General features: G+C 38.7%; 1 protein-coding gene and 1 long non-coding RNA gene across 2 annotated transcripts in view; one reads left to right on the top strand and one right to left on the bottom strand.

Moving 5' to 3' along the window:
* Nucleotides 1-12,943, top strand: part of bs (blistered) — a 637,488-nt gene that overhangs the window by 593,293 nt on the left and 31,252 nt on the right. The gene's annotated exons all lie outside the window — the stretch shown is intronic.
* LOC135709782 (uncharacterized) lies at nt 6,339-8,396 on the bottom strand. The gene is made up of 2 exons (XR_010518375.1): nt 8,359-8,396; nt 6,339-6,442 (listed from the first exon to the last, which is right to left on the bottom strand). It is a non-coding gene; the product is annotated as an uncharacterized LOC135709782 (long non-coding RNA).

Genomic DNA, 12,943 nt, shown 5'->3' with positions numbered 1-12,943 from the left:
GCAACGGAAAACTTCATAATCGTCGCCGAACACCTGACGAGAGAGCGTGCGTGAATCCAACCATGTCTCCGTAAGAATAATGATGTCGTAGCAAAGATCCGAGGTAGCAACGCAAAAATCGTCGACATCACAGTTGATACCACCGACGTTCTGATAATACAGCAGCAAGTCTAAAGGAGCAGGTATAGATTCAATGCGTCCTAGTGTCTGAGCAACTTGCGAAGCATGCCTTGATGGTGCAGGCGAATATTGGCTGGAAGTAATGAGCGGATCAGGAGTCGTTGAGTCGATAACAGAAGTTGACTTGCCTATGCTGTCGAGTTGGAAGACCCCTGCACTACTCCCACACGCAGGACGACTGCTGAACGCTGGCTGGGATGGCTCGACTGTGGTGGGAGGTACAAGGGTGTCATTAGTTTTGCGCTTATTGTGAAATACATCCATTTCATGTGTGAATCTTACGCTATGAATCATGCCTGAACACTATGGATTTGAATTGTGACACACTTGGATTCTATGTGCCTCATTTGGTGATATCATTTAGCTTTGCACATCATTGTTCAATATTCTACAATATTCTACTTTATCGACTTCTACTTTACCGACTCTAAAATTTAATCGACAAATATATAAACGAAACTGTCAGAGGTCAGTGCTTTCACATGTCTTTTTAATAGGTCTGATTTTGGATTCGATCATGGACTGTTGGGGTGTGCTGCTGCCGAAGTTTTCGTTCGATCTCACTGTGTCACGGTTGTTCGCATATATGATAGGATAAAGGGTTGATAGGATAAAGTCATAAGTCTTGTTTTCGATGTTTACCTTTCTGAGCAAGCAATTCACATCGCATTGAAATGTAAAACACTTTAAATCCATCTGTTTTGAACAGTAGTGTGACTCAATGTGCAATACACTTGAATTGATACTGAGAGATTTTCAACATTTCAAAGTTTAAAACACTATAAATTAACGTGTATGACACATTGAACCAAGGTGAAATACACTTCAAGTAAATGTCATTGTACATTTAAAAAATCAAGTGTTTAAACACTTCGATCAAACGTGTGGAATTTTTTGAAAGTACTGAGTACCAATGCTATCGACGCACACGACGACGTGGGAAAAAAATCAACATAAAAGAAGCAAATTTCATTATCTCTGAACAACGCTGATTAAACCTTTGCAAATAAAATCATTCCTACAGAAAAAAAAAGTCTCAGGAATATAATGGAAATAGTTTCGTCCTGTGCAGAATAGGGCAAGTTGGAGTTTTTGAAGCATTTTACTAAAATTTCAAAAATTTTGCAAATGACTCAAAAAATACCTTATTGTGGTTAATATACGTTCTGAAATATTGTTACTCTGGTCATACATCACCAGTCTGTGCAGACAATTAATTCGAAAAAATTCCCCCTATTACCTGATTTTCGATATTTTTTATAAGACTGTAGTCAATGATCAGAAAATCAATCCAATGATAGTCACTCGTGAAGGAAAACACCATAGATATCCAAAAATTACATGTCAGATTACATTAAAAGGTAAGCTGAAGTATGGAGCAATTTTTCCCCGATTCTCTCATATTTATAAAGTTTATAAGTAGTGTGTGTTACACAGTTATACGCGTTGACGCATATTCTCGTTTTGAGAAAATTTCAGTAAATTACCCATTTGGTAAAATTTTCTTCTTTTACTTTAAAAAATCTACCGCCATTCATTCATAAATACAAACATTTAGCAGAATACGTGGATAATATGGTAAGACCATTGACTACTTATCTATGCATGCAATTTCATTTATTTTAAAGCCATTTAGATTGAGTATTTTGGATGAGCAAGTTGATGAATCTTGCCGCAACAATTGTAAATATATTCGTCCCCATCTTGCTCGCAAATCTTCTCCAGAGGCCGATTTGTCAGATATGATGAAGTCTGCATTGACTCGTTTGGATCCCAAGATTGGAACATTGGTTATGGTACACAGTTCTAAACGAAGAAGATCTTCTGTCGGAACATTCAGTCGAAAAATGGGAGAATATTTCATGAATCCTCAAAGCGACCCTTGTAATTTGGCTGAATGAGTATTTTACTGAAATTTTCTCAAGACCATCATCACCATTCGATTCCTCAGTTATTTTTATAGTAATACAGTACACGAGGGTATTGTTTAGTAGACGCATTATTCGACGAACAGTACGTTTGATTGAGCTGAATTTCACGTCTATTATGATTTAATGCTACGCCAAAATTGACGTCTGTATATGTCAGTCTCAGAGCACATAAATTTAAACGTTTAAAGTGTAGGGGAGAATCGGGGGAAAATGGCTCCAAATGGAATACCCTTGACCATACCTCTCCAACGGGGAAGTTTGGTAAAGAGAGATGATCAACCCGATTTGTACCTTCCTAATGTAGTCCTTGCTCACTTTCTACTCTATGTATGCAATTTTCACACTGCCGTACTCTAACGGAACTATCAACTCTATACTTTCATCTCCTCCTCATTTATCGTATAAAAATTACCACTTTAGTCTGTTATTTGAAATTAGCATCTTCAACTATGTAAATCGTTGACTTCACGCAGAATTAATACTAAACATATAGTCAAAGTAGTTGAAAAAATCGCAAGGTGCATATTCAATAAGATATTGTTATAATCTTTTCATAGCAGATGGCTTTAATTGCGTAATTTTATGTAAACAAAAAATGAGAGGTTGCTTTATCCCTACTTTGCTGTCTGAAAGACATGCAAGCATAAAATTAGTGATTTATTTCTGCTCCCTTTCTTAGTGCCAGTAAACTGTCTCTTTAAAATATCCCACCGCCCAAAGCAAATTACACCTTCGAAAATCAACAGCAGCAATTTTAATGTGCTCTCCTTTCGGTTGACACCCTCCCATCATGAAAATAAAAAAAAAAAAACAGTCAAACTTCATACCGCAAAAGGGATTCTGCCGTCACTCGGCAGGCAAAAATGCCATCAGCGAGTCGAAAGCCCGCCATTTAACGACGCATTGCCGAGTGAAGTTAACAACTAATCAATGCGAATTTTATTACATTTCAATGATTCTGAAGAGCGCACTTGCTTCGGCCCCATCAGCTCACTGCCAGAAGTAATGGTGGTTGGTTTGCCCACAGAGACAAATATTTAAACTTTTCAATTAACATTGACAATAAAATGAGGCTGGTTGGCCGTCCCGCCTCCGCCGTCACCTTGCAGAGTGGTTGTGGCTGAAAGCCGATTGCAGTCGGGGGAAAAGTTGCTCTTCAAGCTACCGTTCGTAAGGAAAGCAAGTTTTAATGGTCCCTGAGTCCGGTGGAAAGCACCAACCGCCAGCGAGCAAAGATGATCTTCTCGTTTTAATTTAATTACTTCGTTTTTCTTGCCACATAGGCAGACCTTTTGCGCACGCGGACCTCGCAACTCTCGGCGGTTCAATAATATTTTACTGTGCGTTTATCAATCTCGAAAATTTATTTATAATGTACTTTTTGCAGTTAATTAATTAGTTTAATGATTACACTGGGGAGCGTTTTACGGTGCGGAGTGCGGACGAGACTGCAGGCAGACATTAAGTTTTACGAGTCCACTTAGAGGCGACGGGGTTCGTTCGATGAGAGCGACTCGTCTGGAAGGATCAGCCGCTGGAACCCATCCATCCGTTCCGACTGACCGGCCGACGGTGGCGTAGATGGCGTCGGGACAGCGATTATTGTGACGCCTTGCGCTATTTCAATCATTTGCATTAAAATAGTTGGAGCTAATGGTGCCTGCCTGTGTGAGGAGCGTGAGTCAGTTCTTGGGAGGGGGCTTTACCGAGAAGAAAGCAGAACATGAACGATTTCCAGAACGTGTCGCGTGTCGCGTTGCAGCAAGATTTGACGACAGACAGGAAATGTTTTGTTCGATCGTTCTTTTTTTTCCGTGGCGTGACGGGCAGGGGTAAGATTTATAACTGTCGAAATCCACAGCTTATTCATATGCTTGGGAAAACACAAACACGGACGATGACATCGCGGACAGATTGCTGATGCTGAGAAATTGACAAATTTATGCGACAACGGTTCGCTTGTCTGTCTACTGCGGTGTGATACTTTTGGCTTCAGGCAGTACGACTCTAAGCATGATAGATAAAATGAAGGTAAGGGTTGTTTGACCAATGTCTGTTCACTTAACCTTTCTGATGCATTAGGAAAAAATTACACAGTGTTTCCAGGCCAGAAATGACCTCAATAACAATCTGAAATGTTTAAGCTCAATCTTTGATGTCATCAGTGTGTGTGGAGAAGTGAATCAGCCTCTACTATCTTGACTAACTGTAGGCAATAATCAGGAAACATGTGTTGGTTTGTAGTAAAGAACACTGAGTGATTTGAATGTTTAATGTTGATGATAAAAATACCGAAGGATTGTGGAAAGGGCGAAAACCAAATATCTGCATCGGGTGTTATCCCTCTCAATGTCACAATATTTCTAAAGAGAATTTCATGAAAATTCTAAGAATCAAAACCTAGGAACTTAAAGGCATTGAAAAGGTAACGAATATTCCTCAAGAATCATAAATTATATAGGGTAGGGAACTACTTCGGCCTAATCGCCCATTTTGGGCCTATCGAGCAGAAAACTTCAAATAAACCCATGATTTCAGAGTTAACAAGTTAATTAGGCGTTTGGTATGATACTTTAGTTAATAAGCTACGGAACGAATTCAATGAGAACGCGTGATATGAAGGTTTGCACCCATTATTCGCAAAAACAAAAGAAGCGCTCCGACCGAATCAAGTGTTATCTTCATCCGATAGGCCGAAGTGAATTCATTGGCGTTTCAATGGGGTTTCAATGCGTAAGGCCGAGTTTAGAATCCGTAGGCCGAGTTTGGCGTCCAGAAGCAGTGTTAGTCTTTTGACAATATCTCAACGGTTGGTTTCTCTTTATCAAATCTTACGATACGTACGGAATGGTCAATAAATTTGGAAGCCATCAGTAATAATAACATTCCTTTTGGTGCTAAACTGCGCTAGACTAAGGAAGACTAAATGCGGGTTGTTCTTAATAGGCCGGAAATGGGGTAGTTAATCCTATGTATAACAAATTCAAAAAGAATTGTAGAATTAATGCCTTTTTTTTCTTGGATCAAACTTCATAAGTGTTGTGGAGATAATGTCAAGGGTACACCAGAGAAAACCTCTCTGGAGAAATTCCAGGATGATATTTAAAAATTAACGGCGCCGGTGGTGTAGTGGTAAGCGTGGTTACCTCTCACCCCAGCAGGCCTCGGTTCAATCCCAGTCAGCACCGCCGGGATGTTCTGAGGCATAACATCTATGATCACGAAGGATGGGAAGTAAAGCCGTTGGTCCCCGGTTCATGAGTTGATGGGTCGATAGGTAGGGTCCAGGTGTGGGAGCTGCCCTCCTGGCACGTCGGTAGCATTGGTGCTCAGCACGGAAAACAATATCGACGGAAAAAAACAAACCAAAGGAAAAAAAAAACAAAAAAAAAATTAAAAATTATTTCGCACGTTTTGGAATAAGAACTCCAAGAAAATTTTAAAAGAAAATCTGAAACGGACTTGCAGTTCAATAATGCAAGAAGTCAAAAATAGGTAAGGCGGGTCCAAGTAGTTTCCATTTACTTGTGTGCAATTCGTATGGAATTTTCCATTTACTTTCTACTCAAAAGTAAGTTAGTTGTACCCAAAGTAAGAGAATATGATTATGCTCAACGTTGGGTTTCAACACTTTACTACCCTTGTTGGGTGGTTTTGCTTGTTTTTGACAACATTTGAAGGAGAAAAGAAGACAAACAAATCGAAAATTGGTAAAAGTGAACTGGCCGCTGGGAACCGTGTCTGATAGTGGGAAAGATACAAAGAAAACAGGGAACGAGGATGAACAACCAACGATAATGACAAAACGCTTAAAGCTATGTCCATTTAGAATCCGGAATAATAAAATCATTCGGTAACGGATTGACGTACAAATAAGGTTAATACATCAAAACAAAGGTAATGCACCCCTCCGGAGTCAACTTCCTTGGCACATTTGTTCCACATTTTGGTCATCTGAATCGCGTCCCGAGCCGTTTTTTCCACTTTTCTTAAGCTTCCGCTTCATTATTTCCCAAAATCTCTCGATGGGCCGAAACTGCGGGCAGTTGGGTGGATTTATGTTTTTTTATCGATGAAATCTAGATTATTATCGCGGTACCACTGGATGACTTCCCGGCTGTAGTGGCAACTCGCCAAATCTGGCCAAAACTTCACGGGACCTTTATGGGCTTTAATGAAAGGTAGTACGCGGTTTTTGAGGCATTCTTCCTTGTACGGCTTCGAGTCCATTGTCTTATTCGTCACGAACACTTTGGCCTTTGCCCCGCAGCTGCATATCCCTTGCCAAATCATCAGTTTTTGGCAAATTTGTCCATAAAAGCAAACTTAAGCTTCGCAGAAACATCTCCTCGTGCCGTCGCCATGTAGAATTTTTGGCCAGGAAGCTGTCCGAAATCCATTTTGACGTAGGTTTCATCGTCGATGAGCAGGCAACTTCGAGCTCGAGTTTTGGTGACGAAACTTTGCTTCAACGTTCTGTTTGGTTGCTTGCTGGCTCCATATGAACAATAAAGGGTGATACGGTCAAAATTTGGTCAATGGAAAACGCGTGTAAATCGGTGAAATCGTTTATTTAATAAATCAAATTAAATTTCTTTTTCAAGTTCAATTAGTATAAAATTCAGGAAAAATATTCAGTTAGGCTTCCGCTTTTCCAAATCCGAATTGCCGGGCCTTACGCTTGACCCCTGCCATCAGATTTTGTACAGCCACCTTGTCCACCTTCTTCGCCGCAGAAAGCCAGTTTGCCTTCAACTGCTGCTCGCCCTTAGCAGTTTTTTGGTCTTCTTTAGGTTCCGCTTGACAATAGCCCAGTATTTCTCAATTGGGCGGAGCTCTGGCGTGTTGGGAGGGTTCTTGTCCTCTGGAACCACCTGCACGTTGTTGGCGGCGTACCACTCCATGGCCTTTTTACCGTAATGGCAAGATGCCAAATCCGGCCAAAACAGTACGGAACAACCGTGTTTCTTCAGGAAAGGCAGCAGACGTTTATTCAAACACTCTTTCACGTAAATTTCTTGGTTGACAGTCCCGGAAGCTATGAAAATGCTGCTTTTCAAGCCACAGGTACAGATGGCTTGCCAAACCAGATATTTCTTTGCGAACTTTGACAGTTTCATGTGCTTGAAAACATCTGCTACCTTTTCCCTTCCTTTTGCCGTATAAAACTCCTGTCCCGGAAGCTGCTTGTAGTCGGCTTTGACGTAGGTTTCGTCGTCCATTACCACGCAGTCAAACTTCGTCAGCATCGTCGTGTACAGCCTCCGGGATCGCGCTTTGGCCGTCGTATTTTGTTTATCATCGCGATTTGGAGTCACTACCTTCTTGTAAGTCGATAGTCCGGCTCGTTTTTTGGCTCGATGCACGGTTGTAGACGATACACCCAGCTTATTTGCGGCATCTCGGAGAGAGAGGTTAGGGTTTCGCTTGAAACTACCGGCAACTCTCTTTGTCGTCTCAGCGGCTTCGGGTTTTCGATTTTCCCCCGATCCAGACTTCCTGGCTGCCGACAAACGTTCCCCAAACACTTTAATTACATTTGTAACGGTTTATTTGGCAACTTTTAGCGATTTTGCCAACTTTGCGTGCGAGTAGCTCGGATTTTCGCGATGCGCTAGCAAAATTTTGGTACGCTGCTCTTCTTGCTTGGACGGCATTTTGACAACTGAAGAGTGAATTCCAAAATCAAAATAGGAGCAACATTCTACACACACACACCTTCAAAATGAGGGGTGTTCAGGTTTTTTAAATGCAAAATTGAAAGAAATACGTCAAGTTGATATTGCCCAAATTTTGACCGTATAACCCTTTATTCTGCTCGCAAACGAATTCTTCGAACGATACTGCGAGCAGCAGCGTATTGTTGTGCGATTTCATTATCTGATAGTCCAGGGTTTGCTCTGACGGTTCTCAACACCTTCTGGTTCAGCTTGCGGTCATATGTTCCACTACGACGCTTACCTTGAGGCACTCGATCTACGCTCTTTCGCTCCCTGAAACGTTTGAGCACATCATAAACGGTTGATTTGACGATTTTCAACGTTTTTGCGATTTTTATTGCGGACCACGTTGGATTATCAACGTGAGTGTGCAGAATTTTTTCTCTTCTCTCGGCTTCCATCTGGAACAATTTTTGACTCACTGCACGAAACACCGTGAAATTTTTACCACAGAAAGTGGGCGCCTAGGTAAACAAACCGCTGTAAAATAATTCTTGCAGCGGTCACTTTCCGTGCCGCTGCAACACAATAATTGGTTCCGGATTCTAACTGGACAGAACTTTACTAGGGTAGAGAACTACTTCGGCCTAATCGCCCATTTTGGGCCTATCGATCAGAAAACATCACATAAATTCATTGTTTCAGAGTTAAAAAGTCAATTATGCGTTTGGTACGCTGCTTTAGTTCAAAAGCTACCGAACGAAATCAATGAGAGCGCGTGATACGAATGTTTACACCCATTTTTCTCAAAAACAAAAGAAGCGCTCCGACCGAATAAATTTTTATCTTCATCCGATAGGCCGAAGGGAATTCAATGGCGTTTGAATGCGTTTCAATGCGTTAGGCCGAATTTAGAATCCGTAGGCCGAGTTTGGCGTCAAGAAGCAATGTTAGACTTTTAACAATATCTCAACAATTTGTTTCTCTTTATGAAATCTTATGGTACGTACGGAAAGGTAAATAAATTTAAAAGCCATAAGTTATAATAACATTCCGTTTGGTGCTAAACTACGCTAGATTGAGAAAGACTAAGTACGGGTTGTACTTAATAGGCCGGGAATGGGGTAGTTATCCCTACTACTACCACGATAAACTCTGTCTGTAATGAGTGTACCCCATTAGGCATAATATACGTTAGGAATAATGGACGTTAGGCATAAAATTCCTTGCTGGCAACTCTAGAAACCTGTTTCGTAGTGACGTAGCTACATATTTACTTAGATCCAAGATTAGTAGCGATAGCGGTTAAGTAATCTGGCAATGAAAACTTAGCATAGTTTTGAACTATATTTTGAAATCAATGGCATCTAGAAATTAAAAAATCACACATTTGTTGAAATATATTCTTACACACATATTGCAATTGATGCATTTCGCGCCAAATCGAATCGAATTTGGCAGCACCCTCTCAGACTTCAATAAAATTTTCTGGATGTGTAGACTTTGACTAAATAAGCACTTTTACATACTCAGTTTTACCAAAATTTATCTAGACTAACATTTTGTAAGGGCCAAACTTTTTCTGCCGATTTTTTTCAAAAAAAATATTATGGAAAAATGACAACTCCAACAAAAATATGCAGTATCGATGACTTTTAGCAAATTGTCCAAGTTATCGTGAAAAAATAATGGATAAAATTTTATTTGAGACCTACACTGAAAAAAAATCGATTTTTAAAATTTAAAGTCGATTTAAAAAAAATGACCATGTTTGATTTGGATAAAACTTTGCCTCAAGATAGGTAATTATGTTTACTACCATCCGTCCATACATCGTGAGATGGGCACTTTTAAGGAAAAAAAGTTTTTCTTACAAAAACTTTTTCATGTCTGAGCTGATTTTTTTAACGTGCCATTTTTGCACAAAACTAAACCAGTGAAGCTCAAAATCATCTCAGAACCCAATGAAGCTCAATTTGTGATTCAATTTTGTCTACAGTTTAAGAATTATGTCAAAAGATGCAATAATAGAAAAAAAATGCTTTGTAATAATTCTACAAGAACAACTGATTGCTTTTTCCGTGCTTGCGAAAAGTGTGCTTCCAATGAACATATTGAAGAGGAACTTACTTTGCTATTAGAATCAAATGTCAAACAAGATGTTGTGTTCAAAACAGTGGCTGAATACTGATCGTTGTAATTTGGAAACGACAAGGCTTGTTGATGAATTTGTTCCGTATCTCATTGATAAAATTAACAAACTTATAACTCATGATTTTATTTACAAACAACAGTCATCTTTTCTAAGAAATAAAACAGAATCATTAAAAGAAGGCGAAATTCTAGCAATTTGTGATTTTTCTGAAAATTATTCATTCATTTTCCAAAACGCTGCTCAAGGATATCACAGAAATCATTCTCAAGCTACAATACATCCATTTGAAGTTTATTATAAGAAAGATAATAAACTTGAAAATGTTAGCTTCATTATCATATCAGAAGTAATGACTCACGATACAGTTGCAGTTCAGTTGCTCATCAAAAAAAATGATAGATTTTACTAAACAATCGAAAGATTTTTCTAAATTTACATTTATTTCAGATGGGGCAGCATCACAATAAAAAAATAAAACATAAATTTTCTAGTCTGTGTAGATTTCAGTCAAAGCATGTATTAGAAGCAGAATGGCATTTTTTTGCAACGTCTCATGGAAAAGGTCCCTGTGATGCCATTGGTGGCACTCTCAAGCGAATGGCAAAGAGAGCTAGTCTTGCTCGAGATTATGGAAACACCATAACAACTCCACGAGAATAATATAACTGGGCAGTTGAACAAACAGATAAAAATATCACAAAACTACGTTTCGAGTACATATCCACTGTACATCGAAATGTCAGAAGAACTCGAAGAACTATATAACAGCACAAAGACAATATCTGGCACACAGAAATTCCACAGTTTTGTGCCTATAACTGGTGACAAAGTAGCGGCAAAAAGGTATTCTAATTCAGAAGATGAACCAAAAATATTTAACCTGATTGGAAAAAGGAAAAAATAGCATGTATTTTTTTTTTTTTTTTTTTTTTATTCTTATAGTCACTTTAACACTCTTGGGTCATTCGTGACTTGTCCGGGGGTGAGATTTGAACTCGTGACTTTGGCGTAAGAGGTAAGGATGTTAACCACTACGCCGGGGTCGCCCCCTAAAAATAGCATGTATGAAAATAGGTTTAAAACATTGAAAATATATAAATAAATGATATATGAAAAATCTTGTCTTTGTTCTCTCACATATTATCAAATTTTGCATCAGTAGTAGACAACAGAATAAGGGAATGATATTTTTTGACAAGGTCTACATGTCCAAATAGTTTTATTGAACTCTGAGAGGGTGCTGCCAATTCCAAATACGATTTGGCGAGAAATGCATCATCAGCCCTTTTCATATGAAATTCTCGATTAATCAAAGTGAGCTTAAGTGCTGATTAGACAAAATTGAATCGCAAATTGAGCTTCATTGGATTCTGAGATGATTTTGAGCTTCACTGGTTTAGTTTTGTGTGAAAATGGCAAATAAAAAAAAATCAGTTCACACATGGAAAAGTTTTTGTAATAAAAAACTTTTTTTTTCTTAGAAGTGCCCATCTCACGATGTTTAGACGGTTGGTAGTTAACATAATTACCTATCTTGAGACAAAGTTTCATCCAAATCAAACATGGCCATTTTTTTTAAATCTACATTAAATTTTAAAAATCGATTTTTTTCAGTGTAGGTCTCAAACTCCAGTATTTTTTTTTCGATAACTTGGACTGTTTGCTAAAAGTCATCCATAAAACACATTTTTGTAGGAGTTGTCATTTTTCCATAATATTTTTTTGAAAAAAATCGGCAGAAAAAGTTTGGCCCTTCTCAAAATGTTAGTCTAGATAGTGGCATATTTAGTCAAGGTCCACACATCCAGAAAGTTTCATTAAAATCTGAGAGGGTGCTGCCAGCTCCGAATACGATTTGGCGCGAAATGCGTCAATTGTCAAAGACGACAAGGTTTTCCTCAAAGAACAGCTCATGAAATAAAGAATGGCGAATTCTGTGTTTTTTTATTCAATAGCAAAAAAACAGCTAAGGTTGAATAAAATATGATGCCAAAGAACAGCTCATGAAATGAAGAATGGTGAATTTTGTGGTTTTCCATTCAATAACAAAAAAACATACCTGCTTCTTCCAGGATTTCCTGCCATACTTTCGATACAACGATTCTGGTTTTGTTGTCATCAGAATGAAAACTAGTGGAACCGTCTGCTGATGTGAGGGAGCGATACTTCCATGAACAGTGACGACTTGCCGAAACAAACAAGGAACAGTGGCAAACGTACCATCTGTAACCCAATACTTTTCCTGTCCAAGACGTCGCAAGTTTTCATGAGTTTTAAAAATTAAGGCTCTTTCATTATTGTCACCGAAGTCAGCAATCAATAGACGGTCCCCATTATCATCCTTCTGGAATTCATCGGGTAGATTATGCTTAACGTCCGTTATGCCTATCGTACATTATGCCTAACGTCCGTATGCCTAACGACCGTATGCCTGACGTCGTGTATCCGTCTGTAATGTATAGATATACATATATACATATCCCAAGTAACAAATCTAGAGCTGCTTGGCTATATTCAAAATTTATAAAGGTTTTATTGCAGCTGCAACCATTACCGACAGCTTTATGACGGTCATATACAATGTAAGTCATGGAAAATTTTATAGCTATCTACAAAACACCTATAAAGCTTATAAAAAAAAACCAACTGATGCTTATGATATTTCCACTTATTAAAGCTTTTATGATTGCCTTGAAGTAGAAAAAAAAGCAATATGAATTGCCCTTATAAACCCAAAAATAAATCCTTATATTGCTATATACGTAAGCGCAATAAAGCTAGATGGCCAAGGAACAGTTATTTTACAACCATTATAAGCATTCAGTTGCAACTTGTCAGAAGTGTAAATGTACGGTTTATTTCTACAACATAGAAAAGAATCAAAACTTTCCGGTATTTCCAAGAGGAGCGCAAATAAAATCAACAAGATTGTTAGCATGAGCCCGTTTATTTGCTACAGTCAGCCGCAAACCTTCGTGAATAACTCCAATCAAGAAAAAAAATGCCGCTGCATTTTT

The sequence above is a fragment of the Ochlerotatus camptorhynchus genome, unplaced genomic scaffold, assembly GCF_037179485.1.
Source record: "Ochlerotatus camptorhynchus isolate MF236.1 unplaced genomic scaffold, CSIRO-AGI_Acam_v1.1 ptg000364l, whole genome shotgun sequence".
Lineage (NCBI taxonomy): Eukaryota > Metazoa > Arthropoda > Insecta > Diptera > Culicidae > Ochlerotatus > Ochlerotatus camptorhynchus.
The sequence above is the reverse complement of the archived record's forward strand: the minus strand, read 5'-3'. Positions and strand labels throughout refer to the sequence as shown.